Source organism: Lynx canadensis, chromosome F1 (assembly GCF_007474595.2).
Source record: "Lynx canadensis isolate LIC74 chromosome F1, mLynCan4.pri.v2, whole genome shotgun sequence".
In the NCBI taxonomy this organism is placed as follows: Eukaryota; Metazoa; Chordata; class Mammalia; order Carnivora; family Felidae; genus Lynx; species Lynx canadensis.
The window spans coordinates 34277816-34301061 of NC_044319.2; positions in this window are offsets into that span (position 1 = coordinate 34277816).

A 23246-nucleotide genomic window follows, 5' to 3' on the forward strand; every position below is an offset into this window, starting at 1 on the left:
GAAGGTGAGGGAAATAATGCAGTCGAGGATACACAGGTAAAGAGTGCGTGCATCGAGAGCAGCTCCGTCCACGAGGCTTTGGTGACAAGTTCATACCCACAGGGTTGCGAGCATGGGAGGAGGCACTTTTTGTACAGAAGATATGCACAACTGATGGAGACCTGCAAGCCCTATGATATGGCCAGAGTTTTCTGACTTGGGATGGTTCGGGGGAGAAGGGACCCTTAGACCTGCCTCGATTCACAGAGACCAGCAGTGAAGGTTCATTAGTCAGACCAGCTCCCAGGCCAATCTTCCTTCCGAGCAGTGGCAATGAGGGATGAATGGAGGGCCACGAACCCCAAGTTTGCCACTACACAGCTTGGGGAATATGGTCTAGGTCTACACACCTGGCAGAAGAAAATTAGGGAGTGCCCTTGTAATTTCGGGAATGTTTGACAAACGATAGTGGCATTCCTCAAGGTCATTTCAGGGCTGGGTTATTCTCATCCTTCAGCTCTCTGCTCAAATGCCTTCCTCAGAGAGGCCTTCCGCCACCATCTCTTCTCCAAGACCTTCTCGACCCTTGCTCTCTGACTCCTCAAGCTGCGTGCGCATAACATGCAGCCGAGAGCATGGGCCCTGAAGCCAATTTGCCTATATTTGAATCTGATTCTGTCACACACTTGCTCCACAGATTTGAGCAACCTACTTACTCTTGCCTGTCTCCACTTCCTGTCGATTGAGTGGTCATAGAACTACCTACCACATAAATAAATATTGACTGATGAAATGAAGAGCACGTTTGTCCCTACCGGATGGGGATCATACACCTGTGACCAGCAGGAACCACATTCTTAAACTGATGTATCTCTACGGAGAAGTAAGGATGGAAATAAGGGCTGCCGGGTTGTGGTCCCCATACCTCCTCCCACTTCTTGCTGGCACCCTCAGCCCCCACGGGGCTTGAAAGAGCTGGTTGTTATTCCCCGTGGCCTCAGGGATAGTCCCATGCTACTGGGCTGAGGGCCACAAGCCTCATTTTCCCAAAAGAAGCAGAATTGCAAACTAAATAAATAAGAAATATACCCTTGCATCTGTGTGTTTGTTTGAGAATCTGGATTTGCATATTCCACCACCATAATGACGGGGGTGAGCGAGGCTTTGGAGCCAAGTTCCCATCTTTATCTGGATTGCTTGGGAGCCAGCCTGGTGGGACAGTGAGTGAGCAGAACCACAGTGGGTCTAAGAGTCCCTTATGAAACACATGGCCCAGGACCTGGGGATCCACATTTTCTTTTACATGAATGTGGCCTTTCTTCGGGCTAATCTGTGCCAGCAGGTAGCTTGGCATTGTAGTAAAGCACCGGCATTTTCCTTGACTGCCTCCTCAAAACCTGGCCACAAAACTTGTCCAAGGGCGGGCCCCGGGCTCCTGGCAGAGCTTTCGACCACGGAGCTCAATTTGCCCTCTCCATGCACTGGGTCCCCTTCTTCGCTTTGAAGAGTAGAGTTTAAAGAACAACATAAAAACCCACTCTGATTTATCTATCCGTGGATGCTTCTTGGAGGCAAGGCGTGGGCTGGGTCTTTCCCTTTACGGGAAGGCTTGGTGGTGTCATTACCCTAACATCTGTGCTGAGTCCCGGTGGCCCCAGAACCACAAGCCTCAGCCACAGTTCCCAGGCCCAGAAAGGCAGTTAAGGGAAGTCAGACTGTGTGTCTTTTAGACCTTGTAACGGTTCTTTTGAGTATTTCGTTCCTCTCTCCACGGATATCTACATCTCTATGTTTCTCCTACATATTTTCTCTTTGTTTCTGTTGGATTGATAGCTTCCGATACCTTTTTTTCTCCTCTCAAGTCTTTCGAGTCTCCTCCTTTGCCACCACTGTACTTTGACATCTGGACCCAGCAGCCCAACACAGCCCAGATTTAATTTTTTGTCACTTCCTCTTTGCCTACCGTCTCGTCAGGGCAGCTAAGCGTGTATCCCCTTCTCAAACACTCCACATCCTTGTTATACCTCTCGGTTCCTACATCATCCCATTTCCTCTGCTGGAATTTTTTTTTTTACCTGATATACTTGTCAAAGCTCAATACGCCTGGTAAACTTGAGCCCAAATGGTCATTTCTCTGACTCTCCATAACACTTTATCCCTTCCCATGTCGGTACTTTACGATTATAGTGTAATTCCTTACAATTTTCCTACTGGAATGACTGTTCTTCCAAAGAAGGGACCATGTTTCATCTCTCTCCATATCCCTTGTTTCAGGTATGGGGTACAGTTACTAGTAGGTAGCCAGTTAATAAAATAGTAGATAACCCAACAAGTGAATGAATGAATGAGATAACTCAACAAGTGAATGAATGAATGAATTCCCCTGGAACTCTGCTGAGTACCAGATGCTTTCCCCGAAAAGCACAGTGCTCCTAGGATTCTCAACAAACCCTTGTCTCTCTGAATGTAGCATCCTGAAGAAGAAAACCTCACTTATAGACATTCTTGAGCTTTAGTTTTTCACCTTATTGCACCCAATATTAGTCTTGCATGTAGAGTACAAATTGGAAGGCGATATAGGGGGTGTCCCTCAAATGGACTGTCCCCATCATTACTGACAGTTCTCCACCAGAAATCACCTGTACTCTTAGCACTTCATCCTTACACCTGGCCGTGCTAGACTGCTTCTTTCAAAAGTGGATCTCCTGCTCTCAACAGATGTCAAATGTGAGGAACGTTGCCTTTTAGCTGGGCAAAAAAGATTTTCATAGTAGAAAGGGGGCAGTTGCCAGCCTTCCAAAAGAGCAAACAACTCATTGCCCCGGAGGACCCCAGGTCCACATGACTGCCACCTTCCAAGCATAATTCTTGTTAGTCCTTACTTACTTTTAAGTTTGTATTAACCACGGAAGACCTCGGTTCTCTCACTGGCCCCATTTAGTTTCTGCAATGCCATCATGTTATTCCATTATATAACATTGGCCATGCCCCTGACTCCCTTTCAATGGAAAGACCAGGTTCTATCATGTGGCTGCTCCTCCCCTGGCACTTTGACAATGAGCCCATCTCGAGACTCACTATTCCTCCCAGATAGCTGAGGGCAGCCCCAATTTACACATGTTGTCCCAGTGTAATTATTAATAACACCCCCTTTCATTCTTGTAAGTGTCACCGTGTGGGTGATAAATTGTATGGTCACCCCACCCATCTCTGGTTTTTCCTACTTCCGTCTTGGAACTGGCTCACTTATCACTCACTTGTCACACCCACCTTGTAATATGCTGAGATAGGACAATTCCTGTCCTGACCTACTTCTGTCTATTCCATAGCATTTGGGTTCCCGGGCAGAGAGTCAGTGAATATGTTAGAAAAAAAAAAATTCTAGCCTCTGTCCATGCTCCACAAACAAGTATGTCCAGACTCAACACACACACACACACACACACACACACACACGCACACACACCACACCACACCTTCTCAGTTGAAACAACATTAGCATTCTGTTTTTTTAACAAAGAGATCTCCATGTAGTAGGAAGGGAGGGCGAAAATTGTCTGGCAGCATTATAATGATAGATGTCAAACGGTGACATAGAAAAGAATCATAAAGGACCAAAAAGATAGGGCTAGCCAGTGATCAAACCCTTTTCATCCAATGGGATGCCATTTTCCTTTCAAACCCCACACTATAAAGGGAAGGGATATTTTTGCACAGACAGCGGCACAAATAATGCTCACAAGGGCTTTCCAGCAGATGCTCATTACCTAAGCTGGCCACCAAAGAGTTCCCACCTAAGTTGCAACCCATGAGCTGCTCACCTCAAGCCAAAAGGGAACATTTGCCTGTTAGCAGTGTTTCATCAGTGTGGCTTCCCATTCTGCCTCCTCTGAAACCTGCAGAAGCCTAGAGGCGTTTGATCTGTTAAGCATTTTTTGCTGAAAATAGCCCTTATTTAAAATGGCTTCATTATACCTCCAGAATGGCCCCAGATAGCACTCCAGGGTTACAAGCTTTTCTGTGAATTCCAACTTGGTGTGGGTAGCCATTCTCTAAACATTGCTGAAAATCTAATCCTTCCAAGAAGGCTTCTCTGACCAAGTGGGCTCAAGGTGAGGTGCCTTTTTTTCCTTCTAACAATCACTTCTAGCCAACGCCCCCTTTGAGTATTCACCTCAACACAGATAAATACAGAAATAATTCTGACTTCAAGTCCAACCAACGTGGAAGAGAATCTTACGTCCAGCTCAGCGCACTTTTCTGAATGCCAGAGCTTCTCAACCTACGCATGCATGAGTTGCTGGTGTACCAAAGTATTGATACTCAGCTCCTGAGGTAGCCAGGCTGGGACCTGAAGCAGCCAGAACTCATAACTAATTTTCTCAAGGATTAAGCAGCCTCGTTGGCTTTACTCCATCGTACTATCCAATATTAACATTTACTATGTGTGCCATGGCATAAAAAGATTAGGAAGCATTGGCATGGATCAACACACGGCCCTAACATCAAATATGGACGTTGGAGCAAATGAAAAAGAAAAATTTGTCATCGGTGTGAAACTAAACAAGTCAAAAATAACAGCAGTGGATAGAGAAAAGTGGATGAATACTATAAAAACGTATCAGTTCTTTGTTTGTTTGTTTGGTGCTGAAACCCAGGAAAACCATACCCGTTCTAAACAGAGTTATGAATACCTTGGATGGTAACACTGAAAATAAGCCCTATGCTGTCCATTTGGGTCACTGAATCTCATCCTGTCTCCCTTTCATTATTGGTCAGACTTGCACCACACTGCCCCCTGATATCACATTCCCCCTGATGCCAGCCAAGGGATACAACAGGAAGGCAACTTGCTGCAGAGAAAGAGTCCTAGCCTGAAAATTAACCTGTCTCTGCTGACAATGGTGAGGCTGTGGACAAGTCACAACCTCTCCTGGTCTCAGGCTTCCTATCCTTTCACTTAGGGGGTTGATTTAGTCCTTTTGGTACTGAAATCCTATGACTGTTGGACCATTTATGACTATCACTATGCCTGGAAGTAAAAATAAGTGGTGAGAATATTGGGTTTATTAAAAATAAAAGCAAAACTCTATCATTCCACGCAGAGCTACTGCACTAATCCAACCTACAGTAAAGACGTAATACAGCAACGGTAAAGACTTCCAGGGCTCACCCATGGGCAATTCTCCCCTCCTTCTAGGCATACAAGAGGGTTATAAGGTTATACTCCCTCAACCACTTGTAGTTAGGCAGACCATGGGAATGGTTCTGGGCAACAGACTATGATCACAAAGGATATGCTGTCCTTCCGAGTCAAAGAACTTCATTGCCCGTGAGACACTCTTCAGCGGACTCCTCTTCTGCCAGGACTATTGATGAATCCATGTGTCCTGGATGGTGCTGCAACAAACTTGTGCTCCAGCAGCCTGGGTCCCTGAGTAGCCGTGTAATGTAGACCCCATCCTTGACTTTCGTGAGAAATACACTTTGGTTTTTGGAGACGTGGGAATCGTCAAACACGAACCCCACCCAACCACCCAACTACACCCACTTTCCACTGTTCTTTTTGTTTGGTTGTGGGGTTTTTTCTTTTCTTTCTTTTTTTTTTTTTTTTTAGCGAACAAATATTTAGGTGAAATAGAAGAAGAAAAGGAAAACAGGTCAGGGCCCTGTATTTTTATTTGTTTGCTATGTTGAGTTGTGCAGTGATCGTAGAGTGAAATTGAGGCTACCACTCACAATATGAGCTGATGATTCTAATAACAATAGAAAACTCACTGTTTGCACTAGGACCACCAGAAGGAAAAAATATAAAAGAGGAAGAAGAATGTCATCATATTTTTTATTCTTGCAGAACACTCCTCTTTGGCCCCCATCACCCAGTGTCATGCTTTTGACCCTCTCCCTAGTGGAGACCTGGAGTGGCCCTGATACATTTGTCTTTTGCTTCCCTGCACTTCCATTATGATGTGGAATTCTAATGTCAGAGCCCCCATCAGCACCTCTGCTCAGTGGTTCGAAGTGGGTTGAATTGTAGCCGGCAGCAGGGGGTGATAAATGTAGCGTGAGCTGCCTTTCCCCCAGCAAACTGCAAATTGCCTGAGCAGTACAGCCCACAAAAGGTTCCCGTGGAGTGAATTTATCTTGCATTGTCGAGTGGAGAGGGAAAGAGGAGAGACCAGGCATTCTATTTTTGCAAAGTCACATTCGATCTTGTTCAACGTGCAGGCCACACATCTTTTAAAGGGGGCTCCAATGGAAAAGAATACCAACCCAGGAATGTAGAACAGATAAAGGGATTTATTTTTAACGCTGTTGGAGTTCACAACCGTGTGAGCATTTCAATTTTAAGTCACTCGCTCTTGAATAATAATAATGTGTTCTGCTGGAGTGCGTGTTATGTCACCCAATAACTCAGGATGGAGAAGACCGTGCCACGGACCAGAGGACACAACCAACAAAAGGCAAGCTCTTCTTTCCATTATATCACCTATTCGTTCAGAAGAGGAGAGCGATGCTTCTACCAGCAGCTCGAGTTTTCCTTGATCGTTGCTTCTGGGTTGGCATGCCTAAGTAAATTATTTCCTTCTAGACAAAATTCCATTAATACTTCATGGATCTGTCAAGGCAGCCACCATTTTGGAATCTTCCCAAGTGTTGAAAAGTAATAAGAACCTTGGTATCTGACTAGCTTCATTACACCAGGCTTTAGAATGAGGTCTTCGGGGCAGGTCTTTCAGATACAGATCTTTCCCTGTCTCCTGGAACAAGTGATAACAATAACGGCTTTTCGCGAGAAAGCCAGGGTTGTCATAGGACTTCATAACATTACCCTAGCCACTGGTCAGAAGATATTCTAGTATATGACTCTACTGTCTTTTTTTTTTTTTTTTTTTTTTTTTTTTAATGTTTCAGATAAGTCTGGTGGGGGGAGGTGGTTATTTCGTTTTCCTTGCTATGGACAGCATCTTCTTCTTCAAAGCAGTGGCCAAATCCTCTCCCATTTTTCTAGACCCACCAACTCCATAATTACTTCCTTGACAACTCTGGCTCACAGAGATTTCTCTTCCACCAAAGACTGAGTACTTATGGCCTCAACCACTGTCTTGACCCTCGTTATAATCACACGCGATCACCCTGGCATCCCACACAGCACACGTAGTAGGAATAAAACCTAAAAGTTCTCAGCTGGGGTAGCAATTAATATGGTGGCTGTTGACGGCGGGGGCTCTGGAGTTGTACAAAATCGGGCTCAATCCAAGGTCCTTTAATTACTGGCTTGGGCAAGTTAGTGAACCTATTCACATTTCAATTCCCTCATTGTAAAGTGGAAATAATGATCATAATATCTACATCATAGGGTCATTGAAAGGATTAAGTGAGATAATGCCTTTAAAGGGCTTAGCACAATGTTCAAAAATATTTGTAATCCCTAGCAAGTGTTAGTAGCTATTATCGTCCTTAATTATAATTTATGGACACTCCCTTTGTTGTGTTACGACCTGCTACCCACAGCTCTTTTAACTGGAGCCTTCTGAATCATAGCAGTGACTTCACTCCAGAATTTATTATTTCTAGGGTTGGATTTATGGAAAATAAAGGCAAAAGTTTCTTGTTACCATATTCTGTTACATTTGGTTAGAAGAATGTCTCTGGGAAATATGAGTAGAATGATAACATAAGGAAACCATCCAAGGCAGAGTAATCAGACAAATTCCTGGCCAAAGCAAAAATTACCGAGTGTTCCTAATTCAGACAGGGCTCCTGAATTCAAGTTGTTGCCTAATTGAATTGGAAAAGCCATCACACAGATTATAAAGTTCACTTCCATAAATTCTGCACGTGTGCTAAGAGACGAGACAACTCACCGGCCCAGCGAGCTGCTCACAGGTAGGTTGTTTTCCAAACCCGACTGAGCCACCCAGGAGCCCCAAGGGAGATCATTTTCTACACAATGGGTTTGGAAAACAACCATAGTCAAAACAATTCTGTTTTTTAACTTCAAGTTAGAGGCTCTTCCATGAAGACCATTCAACCCCCAAGCAAGGTATTGTGCTGTCTATACTCGCCGAGAAGAGAATCTCTCTATCAATTACCCCAAATCATCTAAAACTCTGGCTCCAAACACCAGTTAGTCCGGCCGGGATCTCTTCACTCTTAAAAACAACAGATCTCAGTGCTCGCTTCAGCAGCACATATACTAAAAACAACAGATCTCCTTTATTCTCACCTTCTCAAGCCAGAGAACCTGCCCCCCCCCCCCCTCCCAGAGATTACATCCTGCCATCTGCTCCAGAACCCTTCACTGTCACCTGCAGGGCCCAGCCTCGAGGGAGCTTGCCTCTTGAGCCATGTGGTCATTTTGAATTAATGATTTCCAAAGCAATAAACGTTAACTTGAAAAATTTTACAAACAAGAATGCGGAACAACAGGAAGAATACGCTGCCTTTTGGGTGGGCCGGAAACCACACACAGACGGTAGCCTATTTGCAACCTTTCAAAAATAATATGTCAATATCCTTTATAAGTAACAAGGTTAAGAATTAAGAAATGAGAAAGAATCCAGCTGAGTTACAAAGTGAAACTGTTTCATTATTTTGATGGTGCTTGAATCCACCAATTTCTAACTCCACGAAATACTTTAGTAAATTAAATCCCTTTCGTTTTTAAGCTATGAATCATGCTTTCTGTACATATAATAAAATTCCATTTGTCAATTTGCCGGCAGACTAGCCCATTTATAATGGTCTTTGCCCTGCACAAAAGTGACTTGCGTGGCTCACCCGTGTCTCCAGTTGTTTTTCTGGTAATGCAGACAGAGTGACAGGGAGTCAGATCCTCACCTCTCCGATACTTTCCCCTCTGAGACCAATCGATGGTGAGGCCATAGACTTGCCCCCCAGGGTCACAGATTGAGGGACACCGGGACGTAACCGGACCAAAACCAAATCCACAACCCTAATGACGGTGATATTCTCTAAGCAATGGGGCTAACTATTGTTCAGGAGTGATCAAGACTAGACCAAGGCAGGGCACCATTGCATGGTAGGGATGTTTATGAGGCACCCCAGTGTATAACAACTGTGTGTGTTATCTGTCAGTGATTCTCTCCCATGGGCAGAATCTTCCTGCCCAGCTCATAGTAGGTAAGCAAGTTTAAATATTAGACATTATGGGGGACTTGGTTTTGATTTTGTGGGGATGAACATAAGCTGTGAAACACTGGGAAATATTATTCAGGCAAGTCACAAAATATTAATAGGCAAGTCACAAAAAGGGAAAGGAAAGTCTGGACAGTTAATGAGTATATGGAGTTATCCTCTACCTCCTTAATAATGAGCGAAAAGCAAATTAAAACAAAACATAATACTTGATGTCTATTATATGGTACACATTTGAAAGTAAACAAAAGTAGCACCTGCACCAGGCCCTGCTCTGAGCAAAACTCATTAAATCCTCCTAATACCTTATAGGGAAGATGCTAGTTAGAATCACCCTATTTTACAGTTAAGGAAACTGAGGGATAGAGACGTTAAGTATTTTCACCAACGATTACATAGCAAAAAAAGGGGCAGAGCCGAGAATTAATATAAAGCACTGTTAGGGATGTGGTGAAATGGACATTTGTGCACCTGCTCACGGGAAATCAAACTGGAACAGACATTCTACAGTGCAATCCAGGAACACTTAGTGGGGGGAGATGTGCTTCAACTGATCACCTAGCAACCCCATTCGTAGATGTATATATCTCATGGAAGTTTCCACACAGGACCATAACGAGATACAGACATGGATAATTCACTGCAGCTCTGTTTATATAGGCATCCAAAGCTAGGAAAATGGTTAAATAAAATTAACGTATTTAATATAGGTATATGAAGGAATGCTACATATTGGTTAAAAATAATGAACAGGAGAGATTTAAAAATGCGATTTCAAGTCAAGGAAAGTAAGATTGAAGACACAAAATTATCCCCGTAATTTTTTTAGTACACACAAACAACCCCATTTCTTCAAGCTATTCTTGTAAATAAGCAAATGAAAGTTGAGTCATAATAAGAAGCAAAATTATGACTTACAAAAGATCCCACACACTAATCCCCAAAAGCACGATTATGTTAACTTACATGGGAAAAGGGACTTTACCGATGTAGATAATTTTATTAACCGCGTGACCCTAAAATAGGGAGATTATCCTGTATCGTTGTGGGGGTGGGGGGGAGGGGAATCAAGTTCCCCTGCAAATCAGAGAAGAAAAAAAGAACAGGAAGCTGGAGAGATTCTAATAAGAGAAATTCTAAACACAGAAGGATTCAACACATCGTTGCTAACTTTAAGATGGAGAGGGTTTTGAGCCAAGGAATGCAGTGGCTTCTAGATGGAAAAAATGACTCACCAACAACCAACAAGCAACAACCTGAGGGAGCTAAGAAGATTTCCACCCCCCCCCCCCCCCCCAGTCAAGACCCCCTTGGTGAGAACTGAGGCCAGCACCCACCTGGATTTCAACCTAGTGAGACCCTCAGCAGAGAAGCCAGCCAAGTCTGGGGAACCTACAGAAGCCATGAGATACGAAGTCTGTGTTGTTTAAAGCTTCTGTTTGTGGTAAATTGTTAAGGCAGCAATAGAAAACCAATAGAGTCAGCAAGATTACATGTGATACACACAAGAGTCGGTGCCTCTAGAGGAAGGGGTGGAGACGTGAAGAGAGGGAACGCAGAAGCAAAAAACAATGGAATGGATAACAGAGGGTGATACGAATATCGTGTCACTGAGGATGCTGACCAGCTCAGGTCTGTGAATCTGAGGTCAAAGAATATTATGCAAGAAAAAACACTTGGTGCTCACGTTTTCAGTCTCCAGGATTCTGAGGCCTTGCTTTGCTGGTTCTCTCCTTCTCCGGTTTCATCCTGGGTCCTTCTGTCTGCACTTTGATATCACAACAGCCCAGCCCACGAGTAGTAGACTTCATTCCTCTTTCTAACCTTACCCCCAACCACACACAATTTCAGAGGGTCCCTTTCTTGGTCTTCCAAACAAGTTCCATATCTCTGCTCACAAGTAAATGTGGACAATTAGAGTGAGGTTTGAGTGATTCGAAGTCAAGGCCCCTCTATGTTGTGGCTTATAAAATGCAATCCACGAAACTTCTGGCTGGATATCAGGTACTGTTTCTTTTCTTTCTTTTTTTTTTTTTAACATTTATTTATTTTTGAGAGACAGAGAGAGGCAGAACATGAGCGGGGGAGGAGGGGAGAGAAAGAGATACAGAATCCGAAGCAGGCTCCAGGCTCTGAGCTCTTTGTTAGCACAGAGCCCGACGCGGGGCTCGAACTCACGAACTGAGACGCCATGACGCGAGCTGAAGTCGGACGTTCAACCGACGGAGCCACCCAGGCGCCCCTCAGTTACCGTTTCTTAAGAGAGAGAAGGGCCTGATGTTTCCACCGAGCAATGGCTAGGCGCATGCACTCGCTTACACATGCACATACATGCACACAGGCATCCCCACAGCTACCGAGGCTGTCCAAAAGCCCAAGAGCAAGGAAAATTCTATCTTGGCTTTCTGGAATCCCCAGAAGAAATCTCTGTTCTCGGCACTCATGAGGTGACTTCCGTCTGTCAAATCCAGAAAAATCCTAGGAGCTCTGAGCCCTCCGTTGATTTGTGCCTCAATCCCAGATAGAGAAAGCAACCCGGAGCACCCGTCTGATCGCATTTGTGACAGTAATTATCCAGGAATCAGACACCAAGTCATTACCAGTGAATGAATTATTACTAGAAACAGTTAGTGTCCAATAATGAAGTTAATGGGAGGTAATATGACAGTCATTAGACTGACATGGCTCTTTTCATTGTTGAAGAAGGAACAGCCATCAAGGGCTGGCAACAGGCAGGCAGGCTTAATCGGTGTCAGGCGATGTTTACGACGCACCTCCCGGACTCTGTTCTTGTGGCCTCAGGAACCGGCCGAGCTGCGAGTAGGGTCTGCAGTTCCTGTGGGAAGTCAGCACCGGCGGGTCAGAAGAGAGCTCCCTGTGCTTCCATAATGCTGAGAACCTGGCAATTCTCGGGCCTCACACGAGGCCGTGTTTTTGCAAAAGCGCTTGCCTCTGCCCACATCTTTTTCTTTCAACTTTAGAATTGCTGTGCTTCCTTCCATCCTCAAAAGTAATTCCAGAGAACACTTGCTATTAATGCTCCAAGAGGATTTGGCCGCCCCCACCTGGGAGGCCCCACGGTGCCTCGTTTAAACATCTCTTGCCTTTTTCCAACGCTGTATTCTACGGACGTGTGAACCTTGTGCTTCTTGTCTCACCCTCAGAGGCGGGAACCATGTATGGGTTCCTCATCCCTGTATGGCCAGCACCTAGCAAAGTACCCCTAGGTTCCCTGCAAACGGCTGATGTCAGCATAAAGGAAGGGAGGAGGGGAAGGGAGAAAGGAAGAAGGGAGGGAAAATAGAAGAAGGAGGAAGAGAGGAAGGAACCAACTTTCGAATTCGGACTCCGCCAGGTCTGACTGACAACCAGTCATTTAATCCACTTCGTCCTAAATCTCTTCATATTCCACAGGAGGGGGATCACCCTCACGGCTCTGACTTTATGGGCTGAGGGGTAGGTAAATGAGATAAAGTGGATACAGGATAGCACTCTGGGCTCGGATGAAAGAGTTTACAAACACAAAGGATTTTTATCTCCACGTCGGACCGGACGCAGACCAGATCTTTCTGACATCGTATAAAAATATCCTTCAGGGTGATTCCATGCCTCCCTGTGCGTACCTGTGTATATTCGTTGATGGGGCTGAGAACACACAGATCCAGCCTGACTCAGTAGAAAGAGCCAGAGCGGCAGGAGTAGCCAATGATTCGCCTGCTCCTGGAGAGTTTTCTTTTCCCTTTCGCTCCACTCACTGCGGTTGGTACAAAGTGAAAACCTTTAAAGCAAAATCTCTAGTTAATGGCAGACCTTTTGGTGAGACAGAGAAGAAGAGGGGGCAAGGAAGGGTAATAATCCTTCCTCTGTATTGGTGCTTGCTTATGGTGGGGTGCATCTGACAGCACTTCCCTGCAGGACCACAAAGTAAGACCTCGTTTTCCAGCCGATCCACTGAGCCCTGGGATTTGGAGCCACAGAATTCCCCCGAACAAGATCCTGAAAGGAGGAGGCTCCAGGGTCTTCTCGGGAGCCCGAAGGGGCTGAGGAACCAGAGAACGGAAGACGTCCTGTCCTCTTAACCCCTAGCCATCAACCTGTAACGGGAGCTTTCTGACTGCCAGGCCAAGCGAAGGATGAAAAGCGACAAGCCCTGAACCCTTTAGAGCTGCACCCCATGCCATGGCATTTGAAAAGCAGAGGCGAGGGGCGCCTGGGTGGCTCAGTTGGTGAAGCGGCCGACTTCGGCTCAGGTCACGATCTCGCGGTCCGTGAGTTTGAGCCCCGCGTCGGGCTCTGTGCTGATGGCTCGGAGCCTGGAGCCTGTTTCGGATTCTGTGTCTCCCTCTCTCTGACCCTCCCCTGTTCATGCTCTGTCTCTCTCTGTCTCAAAAATAAATAAACGTTAAAAAAAAGAAAAGAAAAGCAGAGGCGAATGTTTTCTTGAACACCAACTGGGCTTATGTATTAGTCAGGGTTCTCCAGAGAAACAGGACCAGTCGATGTGTTTGTTGGGGGTGGGGGCGGGTAGTTTTATAAGGAACTGGCTCACACAACTATAGAGACCAAAAAGTCCCAGGATCTGCAGTTATTAAGCTGAAGACCCAGGAGAGCCGACAGTATAGTTCCAGTCTGAGTCTGAAGGACTGAGACCCGTGAGAGCCAATGATGTCAGCTTCAGTCTAAAAGCCAGCAGTCTCAAGACTCAGGAAGAGCCCATGCCTCAGTCTGAGTCTCGAGTCTGGAAAAGACCAGGATACCGTCTCCAAGGTCAACCGGGCGACCCACTCCATCTCACTCAGGCTCCTGGTTTTATTGGGGTCTTCAGTTGATAGGATGGAACCCACCCACACTAGGGAAGGCAATCTGCTTCCCTCAGTCTACCAATTCAGATGTTCATCTTTCCCAGAAACACCCTCGCAGACATACCCAGAATAATGTTTGGCCAAAAGTCTGGGGGCCCGTGGCCCAGCCAAGCTGATGCATAAAATTTAACCGTCACAGCTCAGAACTCCCTCCTACCAGGCCCCATACTGTGGTGGCACCAAGCACCGTGGGTGAGCATTCCAAGGCTAGGAGGGATTGGGATGTCCTAGCTCTGAGACACATAGCATCTCCTCTAGATGCTACTGCCTCAGCAAACCCTGGCTGCTGCCATATGCTGTATGGAAGGTCACCTCAACACATAGGCTTCTTGAAGATGGGGGCCATGTCCATTGAACCTTTGCATTGTCCCATTCTCTATATTATTCATAGCACCAACAAAGAGCCTGAGACACAGTGTACTTTGCTTCTAACACCAGTTCTCTTTCACTGCTCCTTCCTAGGTACTCAGCACCGCAGCCCAGATAACCCCTAGCTCTTCCTCGGCCAGTTCCCTCGCTCTTACGCTTCCTTGCCTTTGCCCAAGTTATTCCCTGGGCCTGCGATGTCCTCCTCAGCTCTGTATCTCCCACAGCCCAGCTGCAATGCTGCCTGGTAATGATAATGACCCCTACTCTTTGTGAGCTTATCCAGCGAGTTACCAGCCTGGTGACTGTGACGGTTAATTTGACGTCAACTTGACTAAGCTAAGGGATGCCTGAGGAGCTGCTAAAATATTATCTCTGGGTGTCTACGAGGGTTGTTTTTTTTTTCTTGTTTTTTTTTTTTTTTTGGATGATATTAGCATTTGACGAGGTAAACTCAATAAAGACGATCACCCTCACCAACGAATGGTCATCATTCAGTCCGTTCGAGACCCAAAGAGGGGAAAAAAAAAAAAAGCAAGAAAAGCGTAAATATTCTGCTCTTGGACAGCCATCTTTTCTTCCCCCATGAACAGTGGCATTCCTGGTTCTCAGGCCCGTGGACTTGGACTGGGGCTTATATCCTCTTGGCTGCCCTGGTTTTCAGGCCTTCTGTCTTGCGCTATATCTATATCATCAGTTTTCCTAGGCCCCCAGCTTGAAGAAGGCAGACAGTGGAACTTCTCAGCCTCCATAATCACATAAGCTAATCCCACGTAAAAATTGTCTTTGTACATATTTGCCTGTATCCTCATGGTCCCGCTTGTCTGGAGACCCCTAGCTAACATCGTGGTACAATAGGATCTCATCCTAGCTGGCCACTTCAGGACTGAGTATGGAGTGTGCCCTGGGCCAGATTTAGTCTCCCACCCTGGGTTGGGAGACAATGTGGTATTCCTCTCTGCCTGATTATTTTTCCTTGGTCCTAAGTATACAAATGCCCTTCTAGTTTCCCTGGGTTCTAAATATACACACGCTCCAGGGCTGAGAGCCAACCCCTGGACTCCAGTTTCTGCAAGCCAATGAAAGTATAGACCAGGTAAGACCAGGGGGTTGAGCAGGAAGCAGGGACCCACTGCCCTGACCCTCCCACTGAGTTTCTCTAAGAAAGACAACGGTCTCTTATAACCCAGTTCAACTCTAGACAGGGAGCTCTTAGATGAGATCACTGTAATCTTCTAAAACTTGGCTAAATCAAGGCCAGAGATGGCCTTGTGGCTTCGAGTTCTGCAGGGCTAAGGCAATTCTACAAAGTCGTCGCATGTACCCCTGGTCCTGCCTTGGCAGTAAACACTCCTCAGGTACTTGAGTGAATGGGTGATGGTATTAACTTTCCAGAAGCCAAGGGACTCCAAGGGATAGGCATGGGAGTGTTGCCATGAAAGCACATACCCTTGGAGTAGCACGAATGGCCCCAGGGTGGATGGTATCTCATCAAGTCCTCATCTGTGCAAAATTGCAAAGGATACCCTCCATAATTGCCTTTCCTACTCAAACCACTTAACAACATGACTTTATTTACAGCCGCAGACATGGCTCTGGACAATGGCACCCTCCTCTAGGGTGACGGTGGTGCCTGTGACCCCAGCTCTGACGATGCTGCCTGTTTGGGCCATTGAATAGGGAGTTGGCATTGGCCTGAGACAACCCATTTGCAACGACTAGAGCATTAATTATGAGTAATTTGGAAAATGTCTTGGTAACTATGTGTGCATTGAGTGGAACCAATTAAACTGGTGAAGCCAGGCACTTAGGAGGCCAGGCAGCTGCTTCGCAGAGGGCTCAGGTGGGAAGGGAGCCGGGCACTGTCCACCCAGCTCCTGACTGTCCTACATTAGCAGGAAATGTCCTCTCACCGAGGCTGCCTTAGGCTGAGCTGGTGATGTTAAGCAGAAGGGGATGAAGCATGGAATGGGGTCTGAGAGGAGAAGAAAGCCCCCGTTATTTTTGCAAAACTAAACACACTTCTAAAAGTACTAAGGCTATTACTAGCTATTATCTGACATTAATATACAGGAGCTGATAATGGAAAGGGGTTGCTGAACTCTTAGACTAAATCGACATATACTTAAGCAAGACACTTATTAAAAAAAAAAAAAAAGGCAAGGCAATTAGCAAATCAGGTCAAATGTAGATGCGTCCCATCTAACCTACGATGGAATTTTTCAGCCCGGCTTGTGATCCACTAAGTTTCCTAGTGGGGAAAGCAAGTATTCGGCAGATAACTCTTTTACCAATGCTGTTACCTGCGCAGCAATCTTAACTAAACCGGCATCTCCAAATCTCCAAGCTTCTAGGAAGTTATATTTCAACGAAATGCCTATTTCCTTTACATTTTATGGCATACTTTGGGTACCGATGAATTGGTATCGTGCTTTGACCTCGTTTAGATTCCAATATGTTTCATCCCCACATTTCGTAAGTCTTTGATTTTTTTTCTCTCTGCCTGTTTTCCAGTATGTGTTTCCTATAGCAGGGTTCAGCAATCATTTTCCTAAAAAGGGTCATCTGGTAGATATTTTAGGCTTTACAGATGATACGACTTCGGTCACAGCAATTCAACCCTGCCATTGTAGCGCAAAAGCAGCCACAGACGATAAATCAACCAACTAAGCATGGCCGTGTTCCAATTAACCTTTATTTACAAAATCGGGTAGGTGCAGATTCGGCTCGTAGGCAATAGTTTGCAACCTCTGTCCTATAGGAACTGAGTAAGAGAGACGCCTGTCCAACCTCTAAGGACTTCCACGTGCAGGCACACATTCCCTGCCACCATGAGATCTCACGCGGAGGTGGATGACCCACCCTGGCCCCAACCCTAATGATGACGCTGCCCCAGAGCCGTTCTGTTAAAGCAGAAGTCAGACCAAATCAGTCCTCTGCTCAGAATCCCCAGCAGTGACCCCATCTCACTTAACATGAAGAATAAATGCGGGGCGCCCGGGTGGCTCAGTCGGTTAAGCTTCTGACTTCGGCTCAGGTCATGATCTCGCAGTTCGTGAGTTCGAGCCCCCGCGTCGGGCTCTGTGCCGCCAGCTCAGAGCCTGGAGCCTGCTTCGGCTTCTGCGTCTCCCTCTCTCTCTGCCCCTCCCCACCCCCGCTCGCTCTCTGCCCCTCTCTCTTACAAACGAATAAACGTTAAAAAGAATAAGAAACAACAAGGCCTCCGCATCACCTGCACACTCCCACCCACTTCCCTCTGATCTCAGTTCTCTCCACCCTCCTCGCTGGCCTCCTCACGTTCCGCCAGGAGAGCCAGGAAAACGTCTGCTTGGGAGCTGTGTCTTTGTAATCCATTCTGCCTGCCATGTTCTTTCTCCAAAAATCTATCTGTCCCACTCTCTCACCTCCCTCAGGTCTTGACTCAAGAGCTACCTTCCTGGGGAGGTCTCCTCTGTTCCTTCATCTTAACCCGACGTTGCATATCCCTTCTCTGCTTTATGTCTTTCCCCCGGCACTTACCGCTCCTTAGCGTTGCGTACGTGCATCTCCGCTCACCTAGCATTATATATATGTATATATTCACTCACCTGATGTCCCTCCAGTTCACCTGTGCACAGGCTTCTCAAGGGCAGTTCGCTTTGTTTACCGCAATATCCCCATTACCCAGAACAGCGTTCAGAACATAACAAATATTTGTTAAATGAATGCATCCTGGCCCGTAATCCTAAGAGGACCCTCATTAAACGGAGGCATTTTAAATGAAATGAGCCTTCTCTTTTGTCTGAATACACACTCCCTTACTCCCCACCCTCAGCATCTGCCTGCCTGGGAAAGATTAGAAATTGTTATAGAACGCATATAAAGAAGAAGAAGAAGGGAAAAAAACAAAACGAGGTAATAGTCAATTCTGAAAGTCAAAATCTAGATGGGGGAAGCTCTGAAACAACTGGCGAGGCGGGCTATTGTCTCACGACAGGATCACTCCAATCTCTTTCTGCTTCTGCAGCGGTTGGACTCAATCTTAGGTATTTTTCTAGGCGTGAAGCGAGGGCCTGTCGGTGGGGGAGGCGCTAAGGCAGAGGGAGGAAGATGAAAAGCCCACCCCTTGTTGGATTCTGGGGAAGGTAGGGAGGAAGGGGAGGGGGCACACAGAATAGCGTGGGCTCCCCACTTCCCCTCTCTGGACTTAGTTACAGCAGAGAAGGAGGTACGTTAGGTAGGATGACAGGAGCACTCATGGGAGGGGGCATCCATCCTGTCACTCTTTTGGAACTCTGCAAAGAATCTCGCTGGGGCGCCCGAGTGGCTCATTCTGTAAATCAATGGTCAGACGACTGATTGAGGCTCCGGTCATGGTTTGTGAGTTTGAGCCCTGCATCAGGCTCTGTGCTGACAGCATGGAGTCTGCTTGGGATTCGCTCTCTCTCCCTCTTCCTCTGCCCCTCCCATGCTCACACGCACGCTCCCTCTCTCTCCCTCAAAATAAAGAAATCAATATACTTAAAAAAAAGAAAAGAATCTTGCTAATAGGCAGTCTTCCACCAGCCAGCGATAACTCCTGAAGTATGGTCAAGCAGAGGGCAGCTCTGAGTAGGTTGACTGAGCCCCCCGTAGTTCCTGGGTACTTATGGCTGCTGAGTTGAGATTCCCTGGATCCCCCATGGCAATCAATGCAAGATGACCTCAGAGGAGGGGCCGGGAGCGAACCTTCTAGGCAGCCAGCTGACCACAGACTGTGAGGCTCAGGAGCAAATGCCAGCGGGAGCCAAGGCGAGGTCAAGTCAGTAGGGAGCTCCGCTGGACATGTAGGCTGAGGCAAGACAAAAGCCACCGAGTTGCACCAGAAGCAGACGAGCGTCATTAACCCAATGACTAGGCAGACGGGGAGCTGGAAGCCAGCACTAGCAGGAGAAACTAGCTTCAGGGCCAGGGAGAAATTCCTCACTGTAGCAGGCTCCGTCTAGATCCGACCAGTCTTGTGGCCTGTTCGGAGCACATGGGCAAAGTCCATTTCTTAGCTCTCCCTTCAGTGCAGTCGAGACCTTGTGACCAGGTTCTGGTAAATGAGCAGTATTAATGTTCACCCGTGCACAATCCCTTTATTCATTCTCTTTCCCAGAAAAAAACACTAACATCATGTATTGGGGAGAAAAGGATGTTTTGGAGGAAAAACAAAACCAAACAAAGAAACACAAGGAGTCTGAATCAAAGTCACCATTTGGTGAAAAGCTGCCATTCTCACATCAAATGTGACGTGAAGGGGAGACAAACTTTGTGTTAACTCAATGAGATTGTGCTTTTTTTTTTTTTGAGGGAGACTGTTTGTTATAGAAGCTAGCATTACTTGTCCTAATATATCTGCCCAATGCCAAAACTCCCAAGAAAGAAAAAAGCTGTGATTTCCAGACTTCCCCCTCCCCCGCCCCCTTAGGGCGAAATTAACACATTACCTGAGGGCTTTATTTAACTTTTAACTTTTAAAATTGGACTAAGGTTATATAAGACCGGACATCGAGTTAATTTATTCTCACGCTAAGTGGAAGTTCAGGAGAAGGAACAAGTTAATTACAGACAAAAGTAAAATTTCATATTTCATTCTTTTGCACATCGGTGTTAAATTGGGAGTTAAATTTGTGATTCCATTATGCACAATTTGGGAGAAAGGTTTGAATAGCAATTCTACGATTCTAATTCTAGCTTCTGAGACCCTAATAGTGAAAGGACGGCACGGGTACAGGAAAGTATGGAAACGAGGAATGCGCACAGGGGTGATTCACAAGGCTTGGCTTTTGCGGAGTTTCACATGCATTTGTGATCTTGAGAAAGTCATTTAATGAATTTGAGCCTCATTTTCCTCACGCTAAATGGAGATGATGCTACCTCTGTTGCAAGGGGGAGGCGCTCTATTGTATATAAATCACTCAGCCCAGTGTCTAGCAGGGCAGAACTGCAAGATGACTATCCACTAAAACAACCATAAAAAAAGTCAACAAACACGGAAGCCAGAGAGAATTCCAGAGTTGAAAGGAAACTTTTGTGCTTTAGTTCCTGTCTCTTGAAGGGATGCCATATTTTCCAGTGCTTAAGAAAAAATTTCTCTCCTCTCTAATCTGTGTCTATTTGTCTGTCTCTTCTCTCTCTGTCTCTGTCTCTCTCTGCCTCTCTCTCTCTCTCTCTCTCTCACACACACACACACACACACACACACTCACTCCCCGTATAACAATTGTACTGGTATTCAAATGGGCTACCGCAACCTTCTGCAAAAATAATCAAGTCCTAACTTGGAACCTTACACACACTTGCAATGTGACATCATAACCTCACCTGCTTCCGAAGGGCCATTTGGGACAAGTTGCAACGCCCCATCTTCAATAATAAACAGGTCTATTTTCCCCTAAGTGGAATGTGATCCCTTGTGACCCGTAAAGGGACTGATACCACTAAACATGTATATGCAGAGAGTGGATGACCGCCCATATGAGGTGTTGGGACACGGGGAAAATCATACATTTTTTTTCTGACTGCCTTTGATCTGCCCGGCTGTGAGGAATAACCTTTTGGTTCCTGTCGACCCAGAACCATTCATTGCTGAAATAGCTCATTCTAGAAGTCTATGGGGGCCCACTCCCCAGATAAATGGTGCCAGCTGCATCTAGGGTAAAATTTGCTGCTAGGAACCCCCTGGGCACTGGGCTGTAGCCTCTTTTCTGCTCCCATTTTCAGTAGGTACGGGCTAAGTTCTCTTCTATCTGGTACTTGGTCCTTCACACCACTTCCAACACCCCTTGGAAGCTCAAACCCGAGCCCAACTGACCAGCAACTCTGCCCCTTGGCTTAGCTCTTTCCTAGAGAATGGCCCACATCTATAGCCTCACCATGAATTTCAACGGATGTCCTTGAGAACAATGCACTTATGAAGGAAGTATTACCCAGAAGCCACTCTGCAACTCCACGTCCCCGTGGTCTTGGAGTTTACCCTGGTCTAGATCCACCTGAAGTTCTGATTCGTCTTCCTCCTGGCCCGTCGTCTCGGCTCATGTCCCTTCCCTGACAAAAGCCACAGCATGCCCCATCGTTGCAAGTACAAGGATGGAAATGGCCATGGAGCAGATGAACACGCAAGACCTTGTGCTGCCCACTGTCATCGGTGAGTGTATTTCTCAGTCTTTTTTAGTATATGGCATCCTCTCTAATATTAAAAAATTTACTTTGATATGACAGTATTTTGAGTATTTGCTGGTTCAAAAATACATAATGACCAGGAGTTACTATGAATTCAATTATGTCTTTATATGACTTTTTTTTTATTTTAGGAGCACCTGGGTGGCTCCGTTGGTTGAGCGTCCAACTTCGGCTCAGGTCACCAACTCGTGGTTTGTGTGTTCGAGCCCCGCGCTGGGCTCTGTGCTGGTAGGGTCTGGAGCCTGCTTCAGACTCTGTGTCTCCCTCTCTCTGTTCCTCCTTCGCTCACACTCTGTCTCCCTCTCTCTCTCTCAAAAATAAAGATTTAAAAATAAACACATGACTTTTTATTTTCTTAATCCCAACAGTATACACACACGCTCACACCAAATAAGGCACATGTACACACATACACACACACACACACACATGCATATTTGAAAATAAGTTGCACGAGTAAGAATAAAACACATACATTTTTTTTACTCTTTCTGAAAGCAACGCTTAGCATATGGCATCTAGAATCATCTTTGGCTCTCTCAGAAGACCATAGCTTATGAGTAGATTCTTTACCACTAAGGTGGGGAATCAGATGAGTGGTGAGGGCCTCAGCTGGTTTCCCCACCACCTTGCACTTGGCCTCTGACATCTCCTTGCACATATCCAGGTTGTGCCCAATTCCCTCTCACTAATTAACTCCACCTTTTCTCCCTCGTCTGGAAACCATGCAAAAATGCAAGCAAGAGTGGCATTAATGCAGAAATAACCTTTATTGTACTTTGGTCTCTAGAAAATAATTTATCATCTACAAATGTTGGTATCTTCATTATTATTTTTTTTTTTTAATTTTTTTTTCAACGTTTATTTATTTTTGGGACAGAGAGAGACAGAGCATGAACGGGGGAGGGGCAGAGAGAGAGGGAGACACAGAATCGGAAACAGGCTCCAGGCTCTGAGCCATCAGCCCAGAGCCCGACGCGGGGCTCGAACTCCCGGACCGCGAGATCGTGACCTGGCTGAAGTCGGACGCTTAACCGACTGCGCCACCCAGGCGCCCCTCTTCATTATTGTTTTAAAGGAACTCTATACTTCACAAGTGATTGTGGCATGTGGCGTTTCACAACAGACTTGAAACCACTGTCTGCATGGTTCTCATAATGGCACAACACCATTTATCAGATGTCACATTTGCCTGGCAGGTGATTGCATTCACATTGTCTCACTTGATCCTTCCCATAACCCTGTGGGCAGTTTACCAGAGAGGAGACTCAGACTGAGAGAGGTTAACTATCAGCTCCAAGATCTAGGGTGATGAAGCGGTTTCAAACTCAGTTCCGATACCAAAACCCTTGCAGTTAACCATTATTCTTTACTTGGATTTCTTAGGATAGTCCTAAAGGGAAGGGGATTTTGACCACCACTAAATTATGTTGAGTTTCTGCCATTTGAACCCATTCTTGCTAGAGAGGGCTCAGTGAGGTCGGCTATTAAGATTCTGCCACTGATTAAAATTTGTAAAACACGAATCTGGGTTCCCACTGGGCCGCTCAGGAAGTCCACGTGTTTCTCTGCCTGTTAACTTCGGCCACTTCAATGCAATGTGAGTAGTGATTCAAGTCAGGTTCTAGAAGCCAGACTGCCTGGCTTAAAGTCCCCACGTTACCTCTGGGAAACTGACAAGGCCTGAGCGAG